At 39.1% G+C, this 12,402-nt stretch overlaps 1 protein-coding gene across 23 annotated transcripts in view; it reads right to left on the reverse strand.

Annotated features, from left to right (window-relative positions):
• Positions 1-12,402, reverse strand: part of FHIT (fragile histidine triad diadenosine triphosphatase) — a 1,487,537-nt gene that overhangs the window by 798,100 nt on the left and 677,035 nt on the right. For 4 of the 23 annotated variants that reach the window (XM_065540869.1, XM_065540876.1, XM_065540875.1 and 1 more), the window contains one exon: positions 7,679-7,761. The exons of 17 other annotated variants lie outside the window; for them this stretch is intronic. The gene's annotated coding sequence lies outside the window, so the exon portion shown is untranslated. Of the gene's footprint in view, positions 1-7,678; positions 7,762-7,811; positions 7,858-12,402 lie in introns of all 23 variants that reach the window. 2 more of the 23 variants (XM_065540872.1, XM_065540877.1) reach the window with 1 other exon arrangement.

The raw sequence follows: 12,402 nt of genomic DNA on the forward strand, positions 1-12,402 counted from the left end.
TTTTTGCTTTTAGTAACACCCCACCATATTCTACATGTGGGACTATTCCTACTACCTGGTTCTAGTGATGGGCATGTGACCCAGGCACCCATAGTCCTTTGACATATGATTGGTTTGGAAGTGGACACAGGACACAAAATGAACCAATCAAAGGCAAAGACATCCTTCAGAGTAATACTGCTGATAGTAACAAGGCCACTTTCTTTCAGTTGAGTTGCCAAACTGGTAGACTATGAACCTGAAACAGCTATGAGTTCTCCTTAAAAAGAGCTGGCTTGATATGAGAGCCAACACTGAGGCAAAGACAGTGAAGATACAGAGACCCATACCTGAAGATACTTTCTGAGCACCTGGATCTAACATTGCCAAAAGAAGTAATGTCCCAGAAGTTTATTTCTCCTTCAGGATAATGGAACATAATTGACTTAGCACAGGCTCTAGTTGATGAGCTACATTATCATGAGCTCATGAAAAGCTCTTCTTTTTCTTTTCACTTTTCTTATCCTTTTCCTTTTTGTCCTCTATGTCCAGTCCCATTCCCTCCCTTCCCACCCCAGAAATTCACTTTTTCATAATTAATGTATTATTCAGAATCCTCTTTACATGTTTGTGTACATAAATTTTTGTCAAAAATACATAGGGCTCTTTTATTCATGGTTTTTAAATTTGTATGTAACTTGTAGTTTTTAAGTCTCATTCTTCTGTATTCTCTCAACATTGTTTTAGAAACTCATCCATGGTGCTATAAACAACTCTTTCACTGCATTCCACTGTAGTATTCCTGCCCACTCCTCTAGTACTATAGAGCTAGCTTGATTACAACCTTTTACCACAAGTTACACTGTGACTACCATTCTTGTACACGTTTCCCTGGATTCCGATCCTAGCATCCCATTGTTGGGATTCAGGTCAGATACTTAGATTTTCTAAAATATATGCACCAGCTTGCATGCCCAGCAGCAATACATGAGGATTTCTATTTTCCTACATCCTTACCAGCACTTGATAGTACTTCCTGCTTTCCAAGCTTTTAATTATTGAACGGTAAAATGGCGTCTCTTCCTTTTACTTCATTTGTCTCTAATAGTGATGTGTGTGTATATGCATGTTTCTCTTCCTAAAAAATTGCTAATTCATATACTTTGTCCTCTTTCATATTGCTCTCCTCCCTTCAATTTTCTAATTTTGTACAGTCCCTTGTATATTCTAAATATTGATCATGGTCTATTAAACACAATAATTATATTTTCACCATCTGTTAATTTCTCTGTTGTGCCCTCCATTGAACAGAAATCATTCATTTTGATGTATTCCAAGTGCATCAATTTTTTTTTTATAGTTTGTGCTCTGCAAATCTCTCAGAACAAATCCCTCTCTACGATAAGGTTGCAAATATATATATTTCTATATTTTCTTCTATTGACTTTATATTTTCATCCTTAACATTTAGGTATTTATTCCACTTGGAGCTTTGTTTATAGTATGAAATACAGAAACAGCTTCATTTTTCTTTTTGTGAGCCAATTTTCCTAGTACCAATTCCTGGGAATGATTACAGTTTTAAGTTCCCGTATACACACAGGAATAAGTCTAGACGCCTTTCTTTTCTGCGTAAGAGCCAGATGCTGTAGAACAGAGGTCGCACATTTTTTTTTTTTTTTTCTCTTTTCTGTAAAGGACCAGACACAGCAGGCCACACAGTGTCTGCTGCAATTACTCTACTTTGTCATGGCAACATGAAAGCAGTATGAGTAGGTGTGGCTGGGCCCCAGTAAAACTTTATTTGAAAAAACAGGCAGCAGCCCAGATTTGGTTTATAGGGGGAGTTTGCCAACTCCTGCTCTATATTGCTAATGTCTAAAGAAAAAACAGAGATCCTCTTTCTGTATTTATTATCCCATATAAATTTTAGCCTCCACTCTGCCCCTTTCAAAAAAAAATTCTTAGATGTTGATGAGACTGAATTTAAATTGTAAGAGGGGAGAAGGGAATGTGACATCGTCACAATATTCAATGGAGCCATTTATGAATGCTGCATTTATTCTCTTTAATACCATAATAAAACTCTTGTAATAGAGTTTTAAATTTCCCTTATATGTTTTATGCATTCTATCTTAGATTTATTCCTAGATAGCTTTTAGTTTATGTCACTATTATAAATGGTACCTTATTATTGCCATAGTTTATAATTAGTTACTCCCGATACAGTAGAAAGCTATTGATTTTTCTATGTTCTTATAGCTGGCAATCTAGCTGAACTCTTGCATTGCTTCTAATGGTTTCTGCTGATTCTTTTTTGTTGTCATTTTGTTTTGTTTTGTTTTGTTTTTAGAGAGTTTTGTTCTGTCGCTCAGGCTGGAGTGCAGTGGCGCGATCTTGGCTCACTGCAAGCTCCGCCTCCCGGGTTCAAGGGATTCTCCTGCCTCAGCCTCCAGAGTAGCTGGGACTACAGGTGCCTGCCACCACGCCCGGCTAATTTGTGTGTGTGTGTGTATTTTTAGTAGAGACGGGGTTTCAACATGTTAGCCAGGACAGTCTTCATCTCCTGACCTCATGATCCGCCCGTCTTGGCCTCCCAAAGTGCTGGGATTACAGGCGTGAGCCACCACGCTCAGCCTTCTCTTTGTTTTTATATATATAATTTCACTTAGAAATAATGACAATCATATCTTTCATTGCAATTTTCCTACTTTTGTGTTTCTTTGTTGTACTGCGTTGGTCAGGTATCTGGTAATGTGTTGAGAAGCAAAAGTAACACAGGCATCCTTGTCTTGTTCCTGACCTTAAGAGGGCTGAGTTTAAACTTTTTTTTTTTTTTTTTTTTGTATTACAAATGATGTCTACTCTAGGTTTTAAATAGGAGCCTTTAATCAAGCTAAAAATATCCCTTCTATTTCAAGTTTTCTAAGAGTTCACACCATTTCTTTTAAAAATTGGTTTCATGAAATGCTTTTCCTATATCACTGATGATGCAATTGCTTGTTCTGTGTCATTAATGTGGTAAACTACATTAGCAAATTTAAAAATAATACTTCACTATTCTTTCCTTATTATGATTAATTCAACTCAGTCACAAAGTATTATTTTTTAATATACTGCTAGATTTGGATTCTTAGCCTTTCGAAAGTCATAAGTGAAGTTGGCCAATAATTTCTCAATTTTTTTTTTTTTTTTTTTTTTTTTTTTTTTTTTTTGAAACGGAGTGTCACTCTGTTGTTCAGGCTGGACACAGCAGCATGATCTGGGCTCACTGCAACCTCTGCCTCCCTGGTTCAAGCGATTCTCCTGCCTCAGCCTCCCAAGTAGCTGGGATTACAGGCACCCACCACCACACTTAGCTAATTTTTGTATTTTTAGTAGAGACAGCATTTTAACACATTGGCCAGGATGGTCTCGAACTCCTAACTTCAAGTAATCCATCCGCCTCAGCCTCCCAAAGTGCTGGGATTACAAGCATGAGCCACTGTGCCCAACCAATCTATCTAGTTTTTGTTATCAAGATCAAACATAATAGCTTGGTTTTTCTTTTTTGTTCCAAAGGGAGTTTATTAAACAAGCATTTTCTGTTTCATGAGAGTTAAACAAAACTCTTTTGTCAAACTGTGTCTTTTGTCCTGTGCCAGGAAGGACTAAGTTTTGATAATCATTACCATTTATTGTTTTCTGATTTACTTAAGATTTTTTTCTTGTATCAGTTTCTTAGCCATATATCCTTTTCACATAATACTGGTAAAAACTTATATTCTTTTTACTGGATTTAAAAATGTAATCTATAATTATTTCTTGTACCTTTTTCCTATTGTGTTTATCGTGGTACATGGAGATGTTTTTTCTTTGTCTGTTATTCAAAAGTAAGACCTATCCTAGTAAGTTTTTCAAATAATGAACTTCTGTTTCTTTGGCTTTTATTAATTATTTTTACTTTATTACTGCATTTGTATTTCTTTCCTCTGATTTGTTTTCCTTTATTGTTTCTTTGGATTTACTATGTGGCAGTTTTTCTAGTTACTTGAGTCAAACCTTGGGCTTATAGGATTCCAGACTTTGTGTTTTTCTCTTGTGTAACAAAAGCTATATATTGCCTTGAAAGTATTCCATTAGCTCTATCTCTCACCTACTGTGCTTTTATTATCACTCAGCTCTAAAACTTTGCTATTCTTGTTATTTCCTATTTAACCTGACGGTTATTTCATAGTATGTCTTTTCATTTCCAGATATGTGGGATGTTTTTGCTATCTTTTTGTTAATAGTGTCTGATTTCATAGCACTGTTGTTAGAGAACCTCTATGCTGTTGATTTTGTAGAATTTGAGGCTTCCTGACTCATTGAAAGTTGAAGCTTGTGTCTAATCCACATGCCTTCTGAAATAAAGTATGCTCTGCTTTTGTTGAATAAGTTCTATATACATGAGAGATCAAATTGTTATCCAAATCTGTCTTTTTGTCTCATTGCTTCATTGGTTTCTGAGAGGACTGTGCTAAATTTCTAACTACATTTGCTAAATCAATGTCTTACACCATAAATCACTGTTTTCTGTACCTCAAAGCTACATTATTACATGTGGATATGTTCATATTCATTTCACTCCCTTGGTCTTGTTCCTTTTTCTTCTTTGTATTTGACAAATATACATTTTTATACATTTTTCCATTGCCTTACTGTTCTCTTGAAATTTTTTATAAATAAAATACTATAGCATCTTGCTTTCTATCCTTTAAAGAATCTGCTGGATAAGTTTAACCACTACACATTTACGCTGATTATTCTTTGAGCTTACTTCAGACATTTTATTTCATCTTTTCGTTTGTTTCACTTCACTTTGTCTCCTGTCTACCTTCCACAGGTTAGGTCTGATTTTTCTTTCCCCATGAGTACGAAAATTATACATTCTATTTTTATTTCAATAGTGGTTATTCTTTTTTTTTTGAGACGGAGTCTCACTCTGCTGCCCAGGCTGGAGTGCAGTGGCCGGATCTCAGCTCACTGCAAGCTCCGCCTCCCGGGTTTACGCCATTCTCCTGCCTCAGCCTCCCGAGTAGCTGGGACTACAGGCGCCCGCCACCTCGCCCGGCTAGTTTTTTGTATTTTTTAGTAGAGACGGGGTTTCACCATGTTAGCCAGGATGGTCTCGATCTCCCGACCTCGTGATCCGCCCGTCTCGGCCTCCCAAAGTGCTGGGATTACAGGTTTGAGCCACCGCGCCCGGCCTCAATAGTGGTTATTCTTATTCTATCCATAATAATGCTCAATATTTTAAAGCAGATCAATATCTTTATCCTTAGTATATTCTTACCTCCTTTCATCTCTTCCAGATATCATACCCCATCTTCCCGATGCCCTAACTTCTATGAATTGATATTGTTATAATTTCAAATAATGATTTATATGCTTTTTTACCCACCATGCCTCTCCCCCCCCCCACTTACTCCAGTGATTGTATTTTCATTTATCTTGTTTACAAAGATGTAAGGACATGCCCTTCTCGCCAGGCAGCTGTGGCCTCCAGCACCACCTGCCTCTTTTGAATCTTACTTTCCCTTTCTGGCCTTTAGCCCTCCCTTTTCCTCAAAGCTCTGCTACACTTTTGAGTGGATAAAGAGTCTCAGTTCTGCCACTCTCTTTCTGATCTTCCAGGATTCACGGAACCTTCTAATCCTCAGATACTTCATTTGAAAATAGTAGATAATAAAGTATGGAAAGCATGTTTTCTTGTCTGCCACGTGATGTAGGTATCCTTAAATACTAATTTTTTTTCTCTTTCCCTACCCAAATCTAAGTCTATCTCTTTTTTAATTGTGGTAAATTATCCCCATATATGCTGCTAATACACGTATTTCTTCAAGTTTTAATTTCAATGAAGAAGAAAAATATTCTAGGAACTCTAAAAGGTACAAAAGCATGAAAAAGATTAAAAGTCAAGAGTTTGATGGGAAAATTTGTTCATCTCCAGGATCTGAAACTGTCTGCAAGACTGAGATAAATATTACATACTTTCCTCTCACATGAAAATGGCAGAAAGCAATTTTATTTTAAGCTAACGTAAAATTGCTGAATCTTTCTACCAAACAAAGACTAGATGTACCAGTATTCTGTGGAATTTTCAGGGGAAAATCATCTTCAGGGAACTGTTTCTTAGCAAATATGGAGATGGTAGCTTCTGTAATCCAGAGAAGCAAGTACTGGGTTAAGAAACTCAGTCCAAGGTTTAGGCCCTTAGACTTGTTAGTGAGCATTAGCCAAGAAGGAAATACAAGGAACTTGGTTTACTCTCGAAATGGTAATTGAACCCTACTCTCGCTTTATAAACAAACAAAAGAAGTAGATACATAAATGAAAACCAAGGTCTCACATTTCTAGACAATTACTTTTTTCTTTATATTTTTTGGTAATAACTTCTTTTATTTGGGACTAAAAACATGATTTCAACATTCTTAAATGAGTCTCCATTTCCCACTTTTCAGCCATAAAATGTAGCCTCTTGCTACCTCTCTCTTACTGAGAGGTGACAACATGCTAGCAGCCCTCACTCTTGGCGCTTCCTTGGCCTCCGCGTCCACTCTAGTGGCGCTTGAGGAGCCCTTCAGCCTGCCAGGGCACTGTGGGAGCCCCTCTCTGGGCTGGTTGAGGCTGGAGCCGGCTCCCTCTGCTTGTGGGGAGGTGTGGAGGGAGGGGCCCTGTTGGGAACTGTGGCTGCGCACTGTGCTCGTGGGCCAGCGTGAGTTCTGGGTGGGTGTGGGCTCGGTGGACCCCACACTTGCAGCAGCCGGCTGGCACCGCTGGGCCCGGGCAGTGAGGGGCTTAGTACCTGGGCCAGGAGCTGCAGAGGGTGCTCCAGGTCCCTGAGCAGTGCCGGCCCGCTAGGCGCTGAGCTCAAATTTTTGTCGAGTGTCAGCTGCTTCCCCACAGGGCACAGCTCAGGACCTGCAGCCTGCCATGCCCAAGCTAGCCTCTCCGCCTGCCGTGGGCTCCTGTGCAGCCCGAGCCTCCCCGATGAGTGCCACCCCCTGCTCTGCGGCGCCCAGTCCCATCAACTGCCCAAGGGCTGAGGAGTGTGGGCACACGGCACAGGACTGGCGGGCAGCTCCACCTGTGGCCCTGGTGTGGGATCCACTAGGTGAAGCCAGCTGGGTTCCTGGGTCTAGTGGAAATTTGGAGAGTCTTTATGTCTAGCTGAGGGATTGTGAATGCACCAATCAGCACTCTATGTCTAGCTAGAGGATTGTAAACACACCAATCAGTACTCTGTATCTAGCTAACCTAGTAGGGACTTGGAGAACTTTTCCTTCTAGCACTCTGCCTCTAGCTAAAGGATCATAAACACACCAATCAGCACTCTGTCAAAATGGACCAATCAGCTCTCTGTAAAATGGACCAATCAGCTCTCTGTAAAATAGACCAATCAGCTCTCTGTAAAATGGACCAATCAGCAGAATGTGGGTGGGGTCAGATAAGCAAATAAACGCAGGGTCCGGTTGCCTTCCACACTGTAGAAGCTTTATTTTTTTGCTCTTTACAATAAATGTTGCTGTTGTTCACTCTTTGGGTCCACACCACATTTATGAGCTGTAACACTCACGGCGAAAGTCTGTAGCTTCACTCCTGAAGCCACCGAGACCACGAACCCACTGGAAGAATGAACAACTCCAGACACACCGCCTTTAAGAGCTGTAACACTCACCTCGAAGGTCTGCAGCTTCACTCCTGAAGTCAGCGAGACCACGAACCCACCAGCAGGAAAAAACGGTGGACACATCTGAACATCTGAAGGAACAAACCCCGGACACACCATCTTTAAGAACGGCAACACTCACCATGAGGGTCTGCGGCTTCATTCTTGAAGTCAGCGAGACCGAGAACCTGCCAATTCCAGACACATTATGACATATTTGTACTCTCTCTCTCGAGTGCCTATAAACCACCTTTATATCCCTATCTCCTGTAATTCTCACCAGCTGGTAGCATAACACTTTTAGAGCTTAATCTTTATTCTGCTTACTTAAACAATGAAAAGATCTCTACTATCCTCTTGTGTGTGACTCAGTGGAAGTGTTCAGTCATTTTTTTGACAGGGCTAGATAGGCAACCTAACTTGTAGTAGAATAAGGTTCAATGCCACAGAAGCAAATGCAGGCCCCAAAATGTGAAATCTCCAAGCTGTGAACAGGAGCTGACAATAGCTCACCTCAGGGTAGGGCAGATTCTTTTTCCGGATTTGCTTTCAAATGTTATGTTAACGTCCACCTAAAATAACTGCCAAATGCTTCAAACCTTGCTCCAAAAAAATTCTAGAAGTTTGTAGCAGAATAGAACGTAAGAGATCATGTATGTCTAGCCCTCTCATTTTAGAGATATCAAGTATGTCCAACAAGTTAAGTGGCTTATTCAAACTTCTTCTGAAACTTAGGGGGTGTGATGGTTAATACTGGATATCAACTTGATTGGATTGAAGGATACAAAGTATTAATCCTGGATGTATCTGTGTGGGTGTTGCCAAAAGAGATTAACATGAGTCAGTGGGCTGGGGAAGGCAGATCCACCCTTAATCTGGTGGGCACAATCTAATCAGCTGCCAGTGAATATAAAGCAGGGAGGAAAAAACACGAGAGAGAGAGAGATGGGCTTAGCCTCCCAGTCTACATCTTTCTCCTGTGCTGGATGCTTCCTGCCCTCAAACATCGGACTCTGAGTTCTTAAGTTTGGGGACTCTGACTCTCCTTGCTCCTCAGCTTGCAGACAGCCTACTGTGGGACCTTGGGATCGTGTAAGTTAATAAACTCCCCTATATATGTGTATGTGTGTGTATATATATGTGTGTGTGTGTGTGTGTGTGTGTGTGTGTCCCATTAGTTCCCCACTTGAAGAAACCTGACTAATACAGTGGGTATCCTGGCTCTTTATAGAGGATATTATTCAAGGATTTCTTAAACTTGGGAATGTAAGACTTCAGGGCCAGCCCCAATTTGGGAAATACTGAATTAATAATAACTCTGTCACTTTAGGCAATCCCTTTGCACTAAAGCCACATAGCCGTACTCTAAGATAGCAAGCAGCTGATTTAGAATATAAGCCTATATCTGTCATTTTCATATTATTTCATCAAATAGAGAAAAATAAACATAAAGTTTTTGAGAATATAAGGGCCCTTCAAAACCCACTGGCCAAAGTTTAAGAAACTCAGGACTTCAGCAATGCACCTAAGAAACCAAGCTCATGAAGACGTCAAATTTTAATCAACAGATTAACTAAAAACCTTTCCATCCCATTTCATGATTTCTCTTTTCTATAGCAAATGATGTTTTTGGAAGAAAAAGAGTGCATATTTCCCTTGCCTGGCTACTCAAAATGTGTTCCTCTGACTAGCAACAACAGCATCACTTGAGAGTTGTAAGAAATGTAGATTCCCAGGCCCCAGCCTAGACGTAATGCATCAACCTGTATTTTAACAAGATCCCCAGCTAGGCTGTTTGCACATTAAGGTTTGAGAAGCACATCTCAGAGCACTAGTTTTAAAACTAGGTCTATTAAGATCATCTTGAGAACTTTCTCAAAAAACAAATTCCTAAACTTCATCATTCTCTGACTCCAACAATCTCTGCAACAATGTGGCTAACACAGCACTGGGAATGGACAAACACGGCTTCCGATTCTATGTTCTTTCCAATTCATTTTATGAACTTAGGCAAGTTCCTCAGCTTTTATAAATTTGTGAAATGAAGATGACAACAGTACCTTCTTCTCAAGGACCACACATAAAGCATTTAAATATTTGATAAGTGCTAGTCACAATATGGGTGTATTTTGCCTTGGCAAAAAGTAATGCCTAATTTTATGCAATAAACAATTGTTATTTGTCAACTAATATATAAGCGAATATTGTTAAGTTGCTCAATATAATGCTTATCACAAAAACGGTATGTAACAGCTACATAAATACAAAGAAAATCATGTATTTGGCACCTTACTGCCATTGGGTCACTATTATCTCTCCATATTAGAGGTACAACAGTGTCAAAAACTAGCATCTGATTAAATAACAGAAATAACAGCTAAGTACTTAGTACTTTCATCTTTCTAAGCAATTTATATGATATGTTACTTAATCCTGACAACCTGATGAGGAAGGTCCTTCACACATCAACATTTATGCATCTCTTTGATTACTTCTCATGCATTAATTCCTAGATTTGGGAATCACTGAGTTCAAAGTATATTGAACCATCAAGGCTACTGATATGAACTACTAAATATCTCTCAGGAAATGTAGTCAATAGTTTACATCCAACAGTAGTATAGAAAGAAGTCCCATTTCCCCAAAACTTTGTTAATAACAGGCATTCTCTAATTCTCTAAATCTCTAATAAAAATTTGTCATTACTTAGGAATACAATATAAAGGGAAATAACTTCTTCTAAATGTCCTAGATAAAACAATCTACCATGAAAATTAATGTCTCCTAGGCAACCAGGAAGTCAGACACAATGAAAAAGAAACACTGTTCTCTTGGTTAAAAGAATAAAAGTGTGTTTCCTTTTAACTAGAAAAATAAAGTTGTTATTCCATTATGGCTGGAAATATTAAGGTTCACTGTAAAAAATAGTCTGCTATTTTTATACCCTGGCATTACTTAGTGAATGGCAAGAATCTAGACCAACCCTAGAAGGCACGAATGTCTTTGAGGGACATCAGAAAAAGCCTTAACGCCAGACACTTCTTCCAACTGGAAAGGAGGTTTCTATTTCAATTCTCTTAAACACTGGGGGCTCAATTGTTAACCAAGAATGTAAATGAGCTTATTAAAAGCTGCTGGCTAATGGATCCCAAGACTAACCTTAGGAGGAACAATGCCCTGTCATCTAACTGAGGAACAACACAATCTGAGCTAGCCCCACTCTCAAACATACTTTATTGATTACTTAGAAAACAAGGTACATAAATGAATGGTTGGAGACATACATTGAAGACTATATGATTTATAAAACATTCTAATCTACAGGCGTATGTCAAAATTCCACCGTAGAAGAGGAATCCTACAAGAAGATAACAAGGTGAACAAAGAGAAAGAGAAGACAACGTGAAGTGCCTCAGAATTTAAGCAAACAAGCATACCCGTAATATTTTTATACAAAGAGACTTTTTTAGTGAAGTATATTAAGTCATCAACTTATGTCACTAAAAAAATTTTCAATTGTTAACAAGTCAAAGAAAATCCAAAACCTCAGCTATTTATAAACAGAAAACACCTAGGTATTTCAAAATGCCAACTGCCTTTTCAAGATCTCACTTCATCAGTTACCTCTTCTCTGTTCTGTCTTTTTTTTTTTTTTTTTTTTGGTACATCTACTTGTTTTACATATTTAACCTCATTCTCACCAGTTCCTTCCCTTTCTCCTAAAAAGATGTTCAGGGATTACATACACTTAATAACCTTTCCTCATTAAACTCTAATCACCTATTCATTTAATAAATATGTATTATATACTTGCCATATTCCAAATACTATTCTAGTGGTAAATATGACAGACCAGCCCTCTGCTCTCATGGAGTATTCTAGGCACAGGGTGAGGATTGCAAGCAGTAGAGACTACAAGTCAGTCAACAAGGAATAATATTCTGATTGTGACTTGAAGGAAATGATCAAGATGGAACAACAGGAAGGGACTTGGAAGAGGCAGAAGTGGCTGCTTAAGTGTCAAAGAAAAGGGGAACCTCACGTTTGATCTGCGATTTGAATAAGGAGTCCACTATATGTGACTATATGGGGATAAAATGTTCCAGGTGGAAGAAACAGCAATTGCCAAGGCAAGAATGATCTCAAGATCTTAGAGGAATGGAAAGAAGAGTGTGGAGTTGAGTCTAACAGCCGGCAGCAAGGCACAGGTGAGGAGATGGGTTTGAAAGATGAGCAGGGAACAGATCATACAAGGTCTCGTGTGGTGTTTCACTTAATGAGTGTTGAGAAACTCATGATGACAAAGATTCAAGCTCCAGAGTGTTCAGGGTCTAAATGTGACTTTCGAAAAAAGATTTCACTATTGTACATTAAAAATCATCTCCGGACGCCAGGTGTGGTGGTTTATGCCCCTCATTTAGGAGGCCAAAGCAGAAGGATCCCTTAAGAACAGGACTTCAGGACCAGCCTGGGAAATACAGCAAGACACCATCGAAAGAAAGAAAGGAAAGGAAGAAAAGAAAGAAAGAAAAAAAGGAAAGAAAGAAATTAGCTGGGTCTGGTGACTTGCACATATAGTCCCAGCTACTCCAGAGGCCGTGGCAGGAAGATTGCCTGAGGCTGGGAAGTTGAGGCTGCAGTGAGCTGTGATCATGCCCCTGCACTCTAGCCTGGGTGACATGGTGAGATCCTGTCTATAAAAACAAACCTCGGGAGCTTAAAAAAAAATGCAC

Source organism: Macaca fascicularis, chromosome 2, assembly GCF_037993035.2.
Source record: "Macaca fascicularis isolate 582-1 chromosome 2, T2T-MFA8v1.1".
Lineage (NCBI taxonomy): Eukaryota > Metazoa > Chordata > Mammalia > Primates > Cercopithecidae > Macaca > Macaca fascicularis.